This window comes from Carlito syrichta, unplaced genomic scaffold (assembly GCF_000164805.1).
Source record: "Carlito syrichta isolate Samal-C Ts95f unplaced genomic scaffold, Tarsius_syrichta-2.0.1 Scaffold31422, whole genome shotgun sequence".
Classification (NCBI taxonomy): Eukaryota; Metazoa; Chordata; class Mammalia; order Primates; family Tarsiidae; genus Carlito; species Carlito syrichta.
In genome coordinates, this window is record NW_006975518.1 from 1216 (window position 1) to 16222 (window position 15007).

The following is a 15007-nucleotide window of genomic DNA, read 5'->3' on the forward strand; positions in this document are numbered from 1 at the left end:
AATTAAATTTAAAATCAGTGTACCTAGACACTCAATTTAAAAATGTCTCAAGAATAAAAATAATACTTAAAAAATAAACATTTATAGTATTTTGCCAAACCCTACTAATGTCATATGGAGATTTTTATTTTATTTTATTTCATTATTATTATTTTTTTTTTGAGTTGGAGTCTCACTCTGTCGCCCGGACTGGAGTGCAGTGGCCGCTCCTGGCCACCGCAGCCTCGACCTGCTGGGCTCCAACGATCCTTCCGCCTCAGCTTTCCAAGTAGCCGGAACTACAGACACGTGCTACCACACCCGGCTAATTTTTGATTTATTGTACAGATGAGGTCTCGCCAAGTTGCCCAGGTGGGTCTCGAACCTGCGGGCTCAGGCAATCCACTCACCTCAGCCTCCCAAAGGCGCGGAATTATAGGCTGAGCCACCGAGCCCGGCTGATATGGAGATTTTTAAATGGTATTTTAATTTTGGCAAACTTTGTCCCCACTGTAAGTTTATCTTTGAATTCTCATATTGAAGGGAATGCCAAACTGGAATTATAAGCAATATTTACTGAGTTTTGTAATATTTCAGATACAAGCTCACAAACACCCACAAACTATCACATGGTTTCTATTTTAAGTCATATTTTGACTGAGGTTTATTCAAAACAGCTTTGGGTTTAAATTAAACCCAGAAAATCTGTGTTGCAAAGCTTTATTTAGCATAGCTGTAGCAAAGCAACTATATTTGAAGATAATCTCATTGTCTGCAATGACATTAAAAGGGTTACAGCCTTTTATTGAATAAAAAATTATGTAGGCCTGCTTATAACTTAATTTAGAAGCTGCCGTATGAAAGAGTTCAGGGGAAAAAATGGCTTATACCACTCACGTGGTTTGTTCAAATATTAAGATTACTTTTCTCAAATATCTTCTCTCTTCTTTTTTGCCTGAGTCCATTTTATTTTAATGTTACACTCTTTGAGGTTGTTACTACAACAATATTCAAAAGTATGAGATTTAAGACAAAGAGATTTGTTGCTGTGTCTTCATGGGTGAAGAAGAATGACACATTAAACTTCTTTGAATTCATTAATTCTGAATTTGCAGCTCTGAGGACATAGAATATGCACATCTCTACTTTTTTCATTGTCAACTTGTCTTGGACTTGACCCAGCAATGCAGAAGAACACTAATGGAACAGTCATTGACTACACTGAACATCACCTATTTATGACGACAACGAAAGCGCCTCTCTTGGTATGTGTCTTGTTTTCATATAGTAGATAACTCGAACATAAATTTTGTAATTTTGACTCACGAATGTGTGTTTTATTTAGATGAGTTACATCTTTTCCCACTTTGGGGGAGTTTTTTTTCTCATTTTGAGAGATTTAGAAGTAGTTTCCTATTAAAGATAGAATAGAAAGACTATTTATTTGTAAGTGACACTTTAATGCCTTGCTATATTATTGCATTGAAACCCAAATATAACACTGTTTAAGTAGAAATATTTTGTGATAGTAGTAATGAACTCTTTTATGAATGATTTGATCACAGTTTGAAATGTTGGTAAATACTGGAGCCTTAGGATTTGGGGTGCTGCACTTTCTTTAGCGTTAGCCTGAAGGACTTTTATAGAGACTCACTAGCACATTTCTGTCTCTGAAAAGTTGAAGGGTTATGCCAGCCAAACATGTGTAAAATAGCACGTGTATGCTATAAATGATCCAAACGTTGCAACTAAGAATCAAGAAAATGTTCCAGAAGTTTCCTAATCCCATCATGCAGAAATTAACAGACTAAAACATGTTGTCTTTGCATCCATATGGATATATACAGATAGATGGATACATGGATTCATGGACATCATTGTGTGTGCTGCTATAAAAACAATTATATTTAATTTCATATGAATTTTTAAAAATGGATGTGAAACTAGAGGGATTATGGAATTTTTGATAATTTTTTAATCAGAAAAGCGTTTTTTAGGAAATATTGTCTCTCAAGTGTTGAAAATGGTTATGGAAAACATTAAGAAGTTAAAATCATTTTTCAAAAAACTAACCTTTTACATTTATTTCCATCTCAGCTCCTTTTGCTTCTCTGATTTTTGTTAGTTATGTGTTATTTTTACATTATTAAGCTCTGTAGTATTCTGTTCTGTAACCACAGCTCCCACTTCTTTTGTTTCTGCATTTAGTTAGATTCAGGGCTCGCCAGCCACCAGTTTCATTCCTTTGCTCTTTTTTGTAAGTGACTTTTTCTTTGGTTGTATTTTGGCTGCAAGCAATTTCTTTTTTAAAGAAAGCAGTTTATAGGTCTTTCTCCTTTCCTTTTACATGGGAGGGGCCATGTTTCTTATTTCCACGAGAAGAAGAATACCCTTTGTTTGGATCTCGCGTTTTAGTATAGAGCTGAGAAAGTCAGTCACTTCACTGTACGATTCTTCACCATTTCCTGCCATGTCATTTTCTTCTCTTCAAGTGGTGAGGGATTATTAAGAATCTCAGGATTTTGTCACTGTTTTTGTCACTGTGGGCAGGATTAGGATTTGTACCATGCTTTACTACAAATCTACTATTTTTTTGCTTTGCTTCAACATCCTTGCTTGAAATTGTACCCTTTTCCTAATGTTTCTGTTCATGAAACATTGTGCTGTGTTTTAAACCTATATATATATACATATATATATATTTACAAACACACATATATATTATATATATATATGTATAAAATTAGGAGGGAGAGTCTCTGATCTAATTTCACTTTATGATACTGGAAATTATGTAATACTCATTTTGAAATTGAAAAACAAATACTTTGGAAACTTTAAAGTGACATGGGATTCAATTAAGTGTGGTTTTACTGAAAGCAAGACATGGCAAAAAATTAAGGTCACCATTTATATTGTTTTCCCCATGAACAACAATCCCTGAAACATATATTTTATAAAGTAGAATGTGAATGGTACTTGCTGGAATTGTGCACTGTTAGTGTCGCTGGTTTGGCCAAAAGGATTATTATATTATCAAAGTTGAGGTGGCTTTTGTTTCAACACTTTTATGGAATAGTGTATAAGCATTTTATTTGTTTGAACTTTTATTTTCCTAAACGACTAGAAAACAGGGGCAATAGGATTCAGGCAGAGGTTCCAGAAGCTGGGGGAGACACTGGAATAGGTAGGAGTGACCAGTAGGCCCGATGCCAAGACAGATCTGAAAGGCAAAGCTGAGGATCAGGGTAGGTTGGAAGGCTAAGTTAGAATTTAAACTTTGATGTCAGCTGAGAAAGGCTTGGCAGGGAGAGGGCAAGACGCCCAGATTAGTGGACTTTCACAGACCAGAACAGGGCAAGTGAATGCAGCGTGCAGCTAAAGAGACAAAACCTTGAAAGATTCCTTGAGATTCCTAAGATGGAATTGGTGACTAAGATCTTACCCTTCAGGAATTGGGAAAGTGTTAGAGATCTCACCGGGTTTGGTAACGTTTGTGTTTTAATAATTTAAACATTTGGTTGTATCATTATTTCAGGTAGTTTTTGTTCTTGAAGAATCTACTTGCGGTTAAAAGTCAAAGTAAGGCAAACACTTTTGTAGGAAACATCTCTTAGACCAAAATTTGATATAACTGGGTTTCATCAACTTCTTTAGAGAAATGTTTATTCAAGTATGTTGCTGATTTTTAAATTGGGTTGTTTGTTTTGTTATTGAGTTATAAGAGTTCTTTTTTTTTTTTTTTTTTTTTTTAGTCGAAGTCTCAATGTCACCCAGACTGGAGTGCAATGGCATGCTCACGGCCACTGCAACCTCGACCTGCTGGGCTCAGGTGGTCATTCTATCTTGGCCTTCACATAGCTTGAACCACAGGGGTGTGCCACCACTCCCAGCTTATTTTTTTATTTATTGTAGAGACAAGGTCCCTCCAAGTTGCCCAGGCTATTCTTGAGCCCTTGGGCTCAGGCAATCCTCTTGTTTGCCTCCCAAAGTGCTGAGATTACTGGTGTGAACCATCACGCTGGGCTCAAGAGTTCTTTATATATTCTGATATTAACCCCTTATCTCGTATATAGTTTGCAGATCTTTTCTCTCATTCTATAGGGTGTCTCTTTACTCTGTTGATTGTTTTCTTTGCTGTTCAGATGTTTGGTTTGTGTATTTTTGCTTTTGTTGCCTGTGCTTTGGGTATCATATCCAAGAAATCATTTCCCATTCCAATGTCATGAAACTTTTCCTTTATGTTTTCTTCTAAGAGTTTTAGTTTCAGGTTATAAGTTTAGGTCTTTAATCCATTTTGGCTTAATCTTTGTATATGGTGTAAGATTAGTGTCCATCTTTATTCTTTTACATGTGGATATCAAATTTTCCCACTATCCTCCATTGAAGAGACGGCTTTGTCTTTATTGAGTGATCTGACACCCTTGTCACAGATCATTTTACCATAAACAAGAGTGTTTATTTTTGGAGTCTCTATCCATTGATTTTTATGTCTATTTTCATGCCAAGCTGTTTTGATTACTGTAGCTTGTAATATGTTTTGAGATCAGAAAGTGTGAGGTCTCCAGCTTTGTACTACTTACTCAGCATTGTTTGGTCTCTTTGAGGTCCTTTGAAATTCCATATGAATTTTAGGATGGTTTTTTTAATCTCTGAAAAAAATGCTCTTTGGGATTTTGATTGGGATTGCATTGAAACTGTAGATTGCTTTGGGTAGTGTGGACAATTTAATAATATTATGTCTTCTTGAGCCGGGCTCGGTGGCTCAGCCTGTAATCCCGCGCCTTTGGGAGGCTGAGGTGAGTGGATTGCCTGAGCCCGTGGGTTCGAGACCCACCTGGGCAGCGAGACCTCATCTCTACAATAAATCAAAGTATCGGCCTGGCGTGGTAGTGCACGCCTGTAATTCCGGCTACTGGGAAGGCTGAGGAGGAAGGATCACCGGAGCCCAGCAGGTCGAGGCTGCGGTGGCCGGGAGCGGCCACTGCACTCCAGTCTGGGCGACAGAGTGAGACTCCAACTCAAAAAAAAAAAAAAAAAAATATTATGTCTTCTAATCCACAAACACAGAATGTCTTCCTGTGTCTTTACCCTGTTTTTAAAATATATCTTTTAAATTTTCTTTCAGCAGTTTTTTGTAGTTTTCAGCATAGAAGTCTCTTTTTATCAGGTGACCTTATCACTGCGTCTAGGGTATAATGGAGTCTATAATGCAGTCTCCTTGAATCTGGTTGGGCCTTTGGAACTGCCTTGACCAACAGAATAAGGCTGAAGTGATGATATATGGCATCGTTTATCAATGATGGCTATATTTCACAAAACATCATGTGCTTCTGTCTTGCTCTTTTGGTTTGCTCATTCTTGAAACCCCACTACTTGATGTTAGACTGACCAGCTAGAGGAGACACCTGTATATTGCTCAGGAACTGTGAGTGTCCTGTATGGAATTGGGTAAGAAATATTGGAAACCTGTATGAAGAGCAGGCCCTAGACCACAGCCCTGGATGACCTCCTCATTGTCAGTAATACGAACTCTAGCAGAAATAGCCCACTAATGAATGGCATACACGGCAGAGATGAACTTGCAGATAGATACAAAGGAAGTGATTCTTTTAAGCTATCAGATTTTGGGGTGTTTTGCTGTACAGTGATAGATGCTTGAAACACACCGTCCAAGTGATCTCATCTGTTTCTGTGGCATTAACAACTCTCCTTCTCAGATCTGAGCGTTCAGGTCACGTGTTTCTGTGGAGACCCTTTCCCATATATCTAACTGCTAATTCGATAGTTTCTTCTTAAGCTCAGCACATCCAACATTAAGGTGTGTCCAGATATCTGCTGGTGTGGTGTAAGGACAGTTGTCCTAAGCACATGGAGTTAGGGAGGGGAATCTGGGGATCTAAGTACTTCTCAAAAGCTTTGACCTAGTCCTCCTTACCCTCCAGTATTTCTTACCCAGTTCCAGATATACCAGACACTCACAGTTCCTGAGCAATTTTAGAATTCTGTAGTTGAAACTGAGTTGTTTTTTAGTTTTTCCTCTCGTGGTTTAGGGTTTTGGTTTGTAGACTTTCCTGTTAGTTACTATTCTATTCTCCAGCTTCTAAATTTTACTACCTTTTCTCTTTTCCTTTCTTCACATATATATGTTTATCTCTTTTTTTTTTTTTTTGAGTTGGAGTCTCACGTAGTTGCCCAGACTGGAGTGCAGTGGTCGCTCCCGGCCACCACAGCCTCGACCTGCTGGGCTCTGGCGATCCTTCCACTTCAGCCTTCCAAGTAGCTGGAACTACAGGCGTGTGCTACCACACCCGGCTAATTTTTGATTTATTGTAGAGATGAGGTCTCGAACTCACGGGCTCTCAAACCCGCGGGCTCAGGCAATCCACTCACCTCAGCTTCCCAAAGGCGCGGGATTACAGGCTGAGCCACCGAGCCTGGCTTATTTGTTTATCTCGTTAAAAAAAAAACAACCCACTGCTGTGTTCTTCAGGAGTGAAATTGAATCCATATATACAATCTGCCATGCTCTTCATTGTTTCGTAATGTGTCATTTATTATATTTTAAGTTCTGTATGAAAGAGTTTAGTTTTTGGTTATCTGTTCTTTTACCTTTGAGATAGCTCTATCAGCATTTTTATTTATTGTTTGTTGTTGTTTTATTGTTTTTGTTTCTTTATAATGTATTTACTCCTTATAGGTGTTAATTTATATTTAACTCCTTTGGAAATCAGTTGGTTTCATAATGTTTAAACTATATAGGCAGTCTGGGCTTGGTGGCTCAGCCTGTAATCCTGCGCTTTTGGAGGCCGAGGTGAGTGAATTGTCTGAGCCCACAGGTTCGAGACCTGCCTGGGCAACTTGGCGAGACTTAATCTCTACAATAAACAACAACAACAAAAAAAGCCGGGCATGGTAGTGCACGTCTGTAGTTCCAGTTACTTGGAAGGCTGAGGCGGAAGGATCGCCGGAGCCCAGCAAGTCAAGGCTGCGGTGGCCAGGAGCGTGCCATAGCACTCCAGTCTGGGTGACAGAGTGAGACTCCAACTCAAAAAAAAAAAAAAAAAAAACCCATATAGGTATGTTGAGAGCATTAAATTTTTAGGAAACTGGGAGAACATTTCTGTTACTGTTGAATTTATTTCACAAACTTGTTTTTTGCTTGTGACTTTATTAACACCTTTGTGACTGGCAAATTTTTCACTTTCCTAATACTGAGAGCAGGTGAAAATAGAAAAGAATGTGAAGCCGGTTGCCGCAAACTTCTGTCATTAAGAACAAGTGAAATGGTATTTTCTAAATTGTCCCCTTTTTCACAGTACAGCTGAAAGTTGCAGAGATATCCGGTATTTGCTTCAGACACCACTCTGACTAGCATCTCGTACTTTGTTTTTATTTATTTGTTTATTTATTTATTTTGAATAGCAGGATTTTTTGATAGGACAGAAAAGCTCCCACAGTGCGAGGGAACCCGAAGGGGTTGCTCTGTACTTTTTGTTTTTATTCGGATTATAAACGGGAAAAGACAGTCTTCCACAATGAGGTATCATGGATTCATCCAAGGAAAGTTCTTGTTCAGGTTTGTACACAGTGTTGAACTTATTTAAAACATAATTTATTATGGGTTCAATTTTGCATAATCTGCTTAGATTTGACTACGTTTCTGCACTATTGGAAAAATGCAAAATTCAACAAAATTTGTAGGAATCTATTGTGTCATTTTTTAAAAGAAAGGTGTTGTACTTGACAGACGTGTCGATCAATAACCATGTATTATGGTTTTCTTAATTTGTCCCATCAAAATAGTTAATGCTAGAACTTTTTTCATCTCGGCCACTTTTTTATTTCTTTGGACATTTCTATCTGTGGTGCATCTGATCGTAATACCTATTAGTTTCAGTTGCGATCATTTCTATAAAATCATCTCCAATAAATACTTGACAATTTCACTTATACTTTGAGGATCATTTGGAAATACCTTGATACCTGGATTACCAATAAACACTTCTAAGTTCCTTTTTGAATTGTGTTTTGTCCACTCAATGTCCGATTCATTTTCACCAGTGCGAGATTCACTGTCATAGAACATCTGCATTATATTTCTCCATTTGCACTGCATCACTATCTCTCTCATGATCACTAATAAATTCACTGGATTCACCTTCGACCTGGGAAATCTCATCAGCATATATTTCTTCAGTTTTTCATAATTATGGTAAATTATTTTGAACATTGATATGAAAGCACTGAAACATCAAAATACAACTGTACAACACTAATTGCAACAAAGTAATGACCAAAATGCAATTTTTACCAACTATGTAAATCAACAACATTGCATAGTCCATATCAGATAATTATCTCAACTGACTTTCTCTCTCCTTGCCTAACTATTCCTTTTCAAGCAAAATATAATAACACATACATTTGATAACATTGCAGCATTCAGAAACAGGATTTTTAAGATGTATTCGCATCCGTGGCAACCAGGAACAGTATTCACATCAGTGGTCGCGAATGAGTTAATAAGAATTAGGAACATTTAAATCCAAATGTTGGAATATTATTATTTATTTATTTATTTATTTTCAGTTGAAGTCTCACTCTGTCACCCAGACTGGAGTGCAGTGGCCGCACCCGGCCACCGCAGCTTCGACCTGCTGGGCTCTGGCGATCCTTCCACCTCAGCCTTCCAAGTAGCTGGAACTACAGGTGCGTGCTACCATGCCCAGCTAACTTTTGATTTATTGTAGGGATGAGGTCTTGCCAAGTTGCCCAGATGGGCCTCGAACCCACGGACTCAGGCAATCCACTCACCTCAGCCTCCCAAAGGCGCAGGATTACAGGCTGAGCCACTGAGCCCAGCAGAATATTGTTATTATGACACAAAACATTTTTTTCTTTTTCTAAAAATGCAGACTGACGTTTCTGAAGACCCTCAACAAGTCACAACTGCTCATCTCCAGCCAGGGTTGCCGCTGCTTTTTATTGTTAGCCAACAAGCTACTTATGAAACTGATAGAAAAACTGCAGAATGGGTTGCTTGGCATCTTCTGAGAAAAGTGGAGTTCTAATCTTGTTAAGGTATCTCAGACATTAAGTAGTCACTGTATTTAGCAAAACACAAATACTTTGAAAACATGGTAATTTAATAAAAAGCACTCAAATCTCTAATAAATTCCAATATAGTTAGAACCAGTTACTGGGTCTATACATTAATTATAAGATTGATGAGTTTTAAAACTTTAAATGAAGTTTGAAGTTGAAAACTGCTAAATGAAGATGTATATTAAGATAGAGACTAGAAAATCTAGTTTGTATTATGTGTAAAATTTTCCATACTCACTAAATTGAGATTTTTTTGTAAACATTTTTTAGTGTAAGAACTTATAGTTCTATTTTGGATTGGCATGCTGGATGACTAGTATTCTTCAGATTTTCAACAGAAAACATTTATTTCCATTTTTAAAAAGGGACTCTTTGGATGTGAACATTCCTCAGCATGCTAACGTAATCTTCGAAAGAGTAGAAAAGGTTAGTTGTTTTATATATTGATCTATAGCATTTGCTTATTGAAAGAAAGGTAATACATGTGGTCTTAAAGTGGGATATGTTTGTTACAAAAAAAAATCTGTAAGTTGCCCCTATTCAGAAATAATTGCTGTTAAGATTTTAATGTTTTTTATGTTTCTGTTCATTTTTTGTATGTTCATATATTTATGTTGCTAAGCAGAATTAAATAAGATCATACTTGATAGTCTGCCCTTTATCTAAAATTATATTTAATACTTGTTCTTGTGATATAATGCCTGCTTTAGTACACTGTGTTGAATATCACCGAGTCTTTCCTTTGGCAAAATTTTTGGAATCGAAATTTGTCAAAGGAAATAGATGTTTTTACAGCTTTTAAAATACTTTGTCAGGTCAGGTGTGGTTATTGAGGCCTGTAATCCCACCACTTTGGGAGGAGGAAGTGGAGGATCACTTGAACTCTGGAGTTTGGGGTTACAGTGAGCTATGATCATGCCACTGCCCTCCAGCCAGGGTGACAGAAAGAGACCCTATCTCTTAAAAAAAATTGTCAAATGTGCTGAAAAGAAAAAAAAAACAGCCCCACTACAAAGTGGGCAAAAGATATGAATAGACAGTTCTCAAAAGAAGACAGACGAGCAACCAACAGATACGTGAAAAAATGTTCAGCCTCACTAGTCATCAAGGAGTTGCAAATTAAAACTACACTGTGATATCACCTAACTCCAGTCAGAATGGCCATCATCAATAACTGAAAAAATAACAGATGCTGGAGAGGATGTGGCGAAAAGGGGACGTTTCTGCACTGTTGGTGGGAGTACTAGTACAGCCTCTGTGGAAATCAGTGTGGCGATTCCTAAAAGTTCTAAAGATCGACCCTCCATGTGACCCCGCGATCCACCTACTGGGAATATACCTGGAAGAACTCAAATCTCTCTATAAAGAAGATAGCTGCACACATATGTTTATCACAACCTTGTTCACAATAACAAGAACATGGAACCAACCATGCTGCCCATCAAAAGAGGACTGGATAAAAAAAATTTGGTATATATACACGATAGAATATTACACAGCCATAAAGAAAAACAAAATCATGAACTTCGCAGCAACTTGGATGGAATTAGAGTCTATAAGACTGCATGATGTTTCACAGAAACAGAGAACTGAGTATCACATGTTCTCACTCATTAGTGGACGATGAACAGTGACCGTAATACCATTAGAAAAGGACTAATAAGCCGGGCTCGGTGGCCCAGCCTGTAATCCCGCGCCTATGGGAGGCTGAGGTGAGTGGATTGCCTGAGCCCGCGGGTTCGAGACCTGCCTGGGCAGCGAGACCTCATCTCTACAATAAATCAAAAAATCAGCCGGGGGTGGTAGCGCATGCCTGTAATTCCGGCTACTGGGAAGGCTGAGGCGGAAGGATCGCCGGAGCCCAGCAGGTCGAGGCTGCGGTGGCCGGGAGCGGCCACTGCACTCCAGTCTGGGCGACCGAGTGAGACTCCAACTCAAAAAAAAAAAAGGATTGATAGTAGTGGGAAACTGCGGGGCGTAGGGGGCCAGGGAGGTGGGAGTGACAGCAGTTGAAATCTGGGGAGGGGGAGGCCACACTTCACCAACAAGGGTACCTGCACTACGAATATTTGTGTACCCTATCCTGAATTGTACCCCACAATTTCAAAATAAGATTAAAAGTTAAAAATGAAATTGTCAAATTGCCCTTCAAAAAAGTTATACTTTTACAAGCAGGGTTTGGAATTCCTTGTTTCTCATACATCCTTGCCAATACTAAACAATATCATCTTTAAAAAAAAAATCTTGATAGGCAAAAAAGAATTGTTTTAATTTTAATTTGTATGTCTTTGATTACTAGAGCATTTAAACTTTTTTAGGTTTATTGGTCATTTATATGCCCTTTATAAATTTCTTTTCATGTCCTTTTTTCCTTGAAATGTTTTAAAATTGATTTAATTATTAAGAAACCTTTAATTCCTCAGGTCGTCTAAATGTGTTATAAATATGCTAAAAACTTAGTTGATATGTTTAAAAACTGCCAGACTAAAACTTAAACTCTCTTGCCGAAATCTATGGTAGGAATATTGAGTTAAGAGTTAGAAAACTTGGATTCTATTTCTTTCTAGTTCTAGGACCAGATAAAAGAGTTAACTTCTCCAAGGCCCAGGCTTCTCACTCACAATTGTAAAAATAGTCACGAAGCCATCCCTTCTTACTTACACGAAAGTCTGTAAGGCCAGTGGGAAAATATTTGAAAACTCTAGATTAGTCAATACGTGACAGTCGGGGGGCAAGTGTGCTCTGTTCCATGGCCAGGTGATAGAAAGAGACACTTTTTTGCTAGTAGATCAAGAACCTTAAATAAGAAACTATAATGTTTGTTATTGGGAAATAGGTTTTCTAGAAGTATTACATTTCATGTTGGTTTGCCAGTTTTGATGTCTTAAATTGTGAAATGTATTAGAAATAATTTTGTTTAGCGCGAAGCAAGATAAGATTTATATTAACTATCTCCCTAAATAGGTGTTCTGTAAAGGCTAAACTTTTCTATGAGTTTCTTTAATAAATGCAATGCTATTTCTTTTTTTACCTCCTCATTAGGGCAGTAATGTTGATCCTGGGATTGTAGAATTATCCTTTCCATTTCTGCTGCCTGTACACTCCCTCCCTCCAGGCAAGGGGTTTGAGGGTCGCTACATATTCTACCTGCTGCACAGAGAGTATTGTATACTTGTATTACCACGCTGCAAGCCTTATAATACATAGTAAGAGCTATAAAACATTCCTGTTAGCATTGAATTAGTTCTCCAGATATTTTATCCTCTGTGGCAGTGATTAGCAATATAGTGTTAGGAGTTTATGCTATAGATCAAATCTTGATTTGTAACTGGGAAAATTACTTGACCTCTGTGTATCTCCATTATTTTTCCATTGTAAAGTGGGGATCTTAATATCTACTTTAAATGGTTGGGGCAGTATATTAAATGAAATAAGGTAAAGTTCGTACTTAACTGACAGCCCATACAGTGCTAATAAATAACAACTAATATTTATTCCATAAATATTTTATTTTTCCCCAACCAAAAGGATTTTAAAAATTGTTTTAAAAGGATAAGTATTTATTTTGTGCTTGCTGTGCTTCAGGCACAGCCCTAAGCTCTGAGGATACAGCCATGAACAAAATTAAGTTTTGTTAATATACTTGTGGCAAGAGATAGGTAAAAACAAGTCTAGCTAGAATGTCAGACGGTGTTATGGACAATGGAGAAGAACAAATTGAGTTGAGGTGAGAGGGTGGTCATGAAAAGTGACAGCAGAGAAAAGGAGTGAGCCCGTGGATTTGTGAGGAAAGAGTGTTCTAGACAGAGAAAATGCAAGTGCACAGGCCCTGAAAAGAATGGGCTTTTGCACATTAGTATGAAGAATAGTGTTAATGTCCAGAATTACTCCTTGCACATATGCCTTTAAACACCCATAAAATTGGATTCCTTTCTTAAACCTCTTATTAAAAAAAAACAAACACGCTGAAAAGTAAGAAGAAAAATAGAATGAGCAACCATATAACTACTACCTAGATTCAACAATTAACAAATTTGTCCTGTTTCCTGTCTCTACAATTTTCTTCTGCAATGTTTCAAAGAATGTTTCACAACATTTTACCCATAAATATTTATCATGAATCTCTAAAAACTATTGTTATTCTCCAGTGTATATTCATAGTCTCAGTGTCACACTTAATGAAATTAACAGTAATATGTAAATATTATAGCCTAACCTCAAAGTTAGTTCATATTCAGATTTTCTCATCCTAATATTATTTTCTGTGAATAGTTTTTAGGAACAAAAATCTAGTCAAGGCATTTTATATGTTTCTTAAATGTCTTAATATTCAATGTTCTCTCCCATTTTCCCTATGACAATGACTTTTTTAATAAATAGGGCTAGTTTTTTAATATTCTGTATTTGTCTGTTTCCATTTCTTTTTGTCCACCTTGTTCCTCTGTTCCCTTACATTTCCTGTAAACTGGAAGTTAGATTTAAGGGTAAGTAGCTCCATTAAGCATTTTGAGTACAAACACTTCATAGTGCTGGCTTCTTTATATTTTGTCTTATCCTAAAGTGCATGATGTCTGCTTCTTCTGAGGGATACTGCATTTGATCACTGAGTTAAGGTGGAAATTCCTACTTCTCTTCTTTATAAAATGCATTTTTCCTCTTTGCAATTAACAAGTAAACTATAGGTAGAAATGCAAACAATATCACAAGAGATACCAATACTTACCAGAACTGATAAGATTAAAAAGAAATACAAGGTGTTGACAAGGTTATGGGGCTCTAAGAACTTTTGTGTGTTGGTGGTAGGAATGAAAATTGGTACAATGAAAACTTGAAAATATTTGGCAGCGTTACTAAACCTGAAGCTATGTCTGTCTCATGCATCAGCAATTTCATTCCTAGGTATGCTTAACAGAACACACAGACATGTTCACCAAAAGACAACATTATTGTATAGTCTTCATTGTAGTTTTATTTATGATAGTCCCAAACGAGAAATAATGCATGGCCCATGAGCAGTAGAATGAAAAGTCAATTATAGTATACTCATCTCATGAATATTTCATAACATTGCAAAAGAAAAGTTTCTTTTTTTATGTTAACAGCATGTATAAAACAATGGTGAGCAAAAGAAGCAGTCACAAAAAGATTAGAAACTGTAGTTCCATTCTATAAACTTAAAAACTGACAGCATTTATGGATGATTATCTTAGTCTGATTGGGCTGTTGTAACAAAATATCACAAACTAGCTTATAAACAGCAGACGTTTATTTCTCACCGTTCTGAAAACTGGGAAGTCCAAGTTAAGGCACTGGCAGATTTGATGTCTGGTGAGGACCCATTTCCTGAGTCATAGATGTTGTCTTCTCACGGTGTACTTCCCATGATAGGAAGAAGGGACAAGCAAGTTCTCTGGGATGTCTTTGATAAGGGCACTAATCCCATTCATGAGGGCTCTGCCCTCATGACCTAAGCATGTTCCAAAGGCCCCACCTTCTGATAACATCACACTGATTATTAGGATTCATTTTGAAGTGGGGGGCAGTGCCAGCATTCAAACCACACTGTGAATAAAGTCAGAATAGTGATTACTTTTGGGAGAGGGTAATGACAGGGAGAGATAAGAAGAGGGCCCGTGAGACCATGTTTTTTCAAGCGTCTGGCCCCTTCTCTTCCTTGAGACATGAATCTGTGAATCTCTGGTTCTACTTTCTAAATAAACTATCTTTCCTTATCTAAAAAGAAAAAAAAGAAAAAGGCCTGTGTGTGTGCTGATAAAGTTCTGTATCTTAATCTGTGTGGGTGTTAAACAGATGTGTTAGCCGGGCTCGGTGGCTCAGCCTGTAATCCCGCGCCTTGGGAGGCTGAGGTGAGTGAATTGCCTGAGCCTGCGGGTTCAAGACCCACCTGGGCAACTTGGCG

General features: G+C 37.5%; 1 pseudogene; it reads left to right on the forward strand.

Annotated features, from left to right (window-relative positions):
- The first annotated feature begins 1094 nt into the window (after positions 1-1094).
- Positions 1095-15007, forward strand: part of LOC103273068 — a 51363-nt pseudogene continuing 37450 nt past the window's right edge.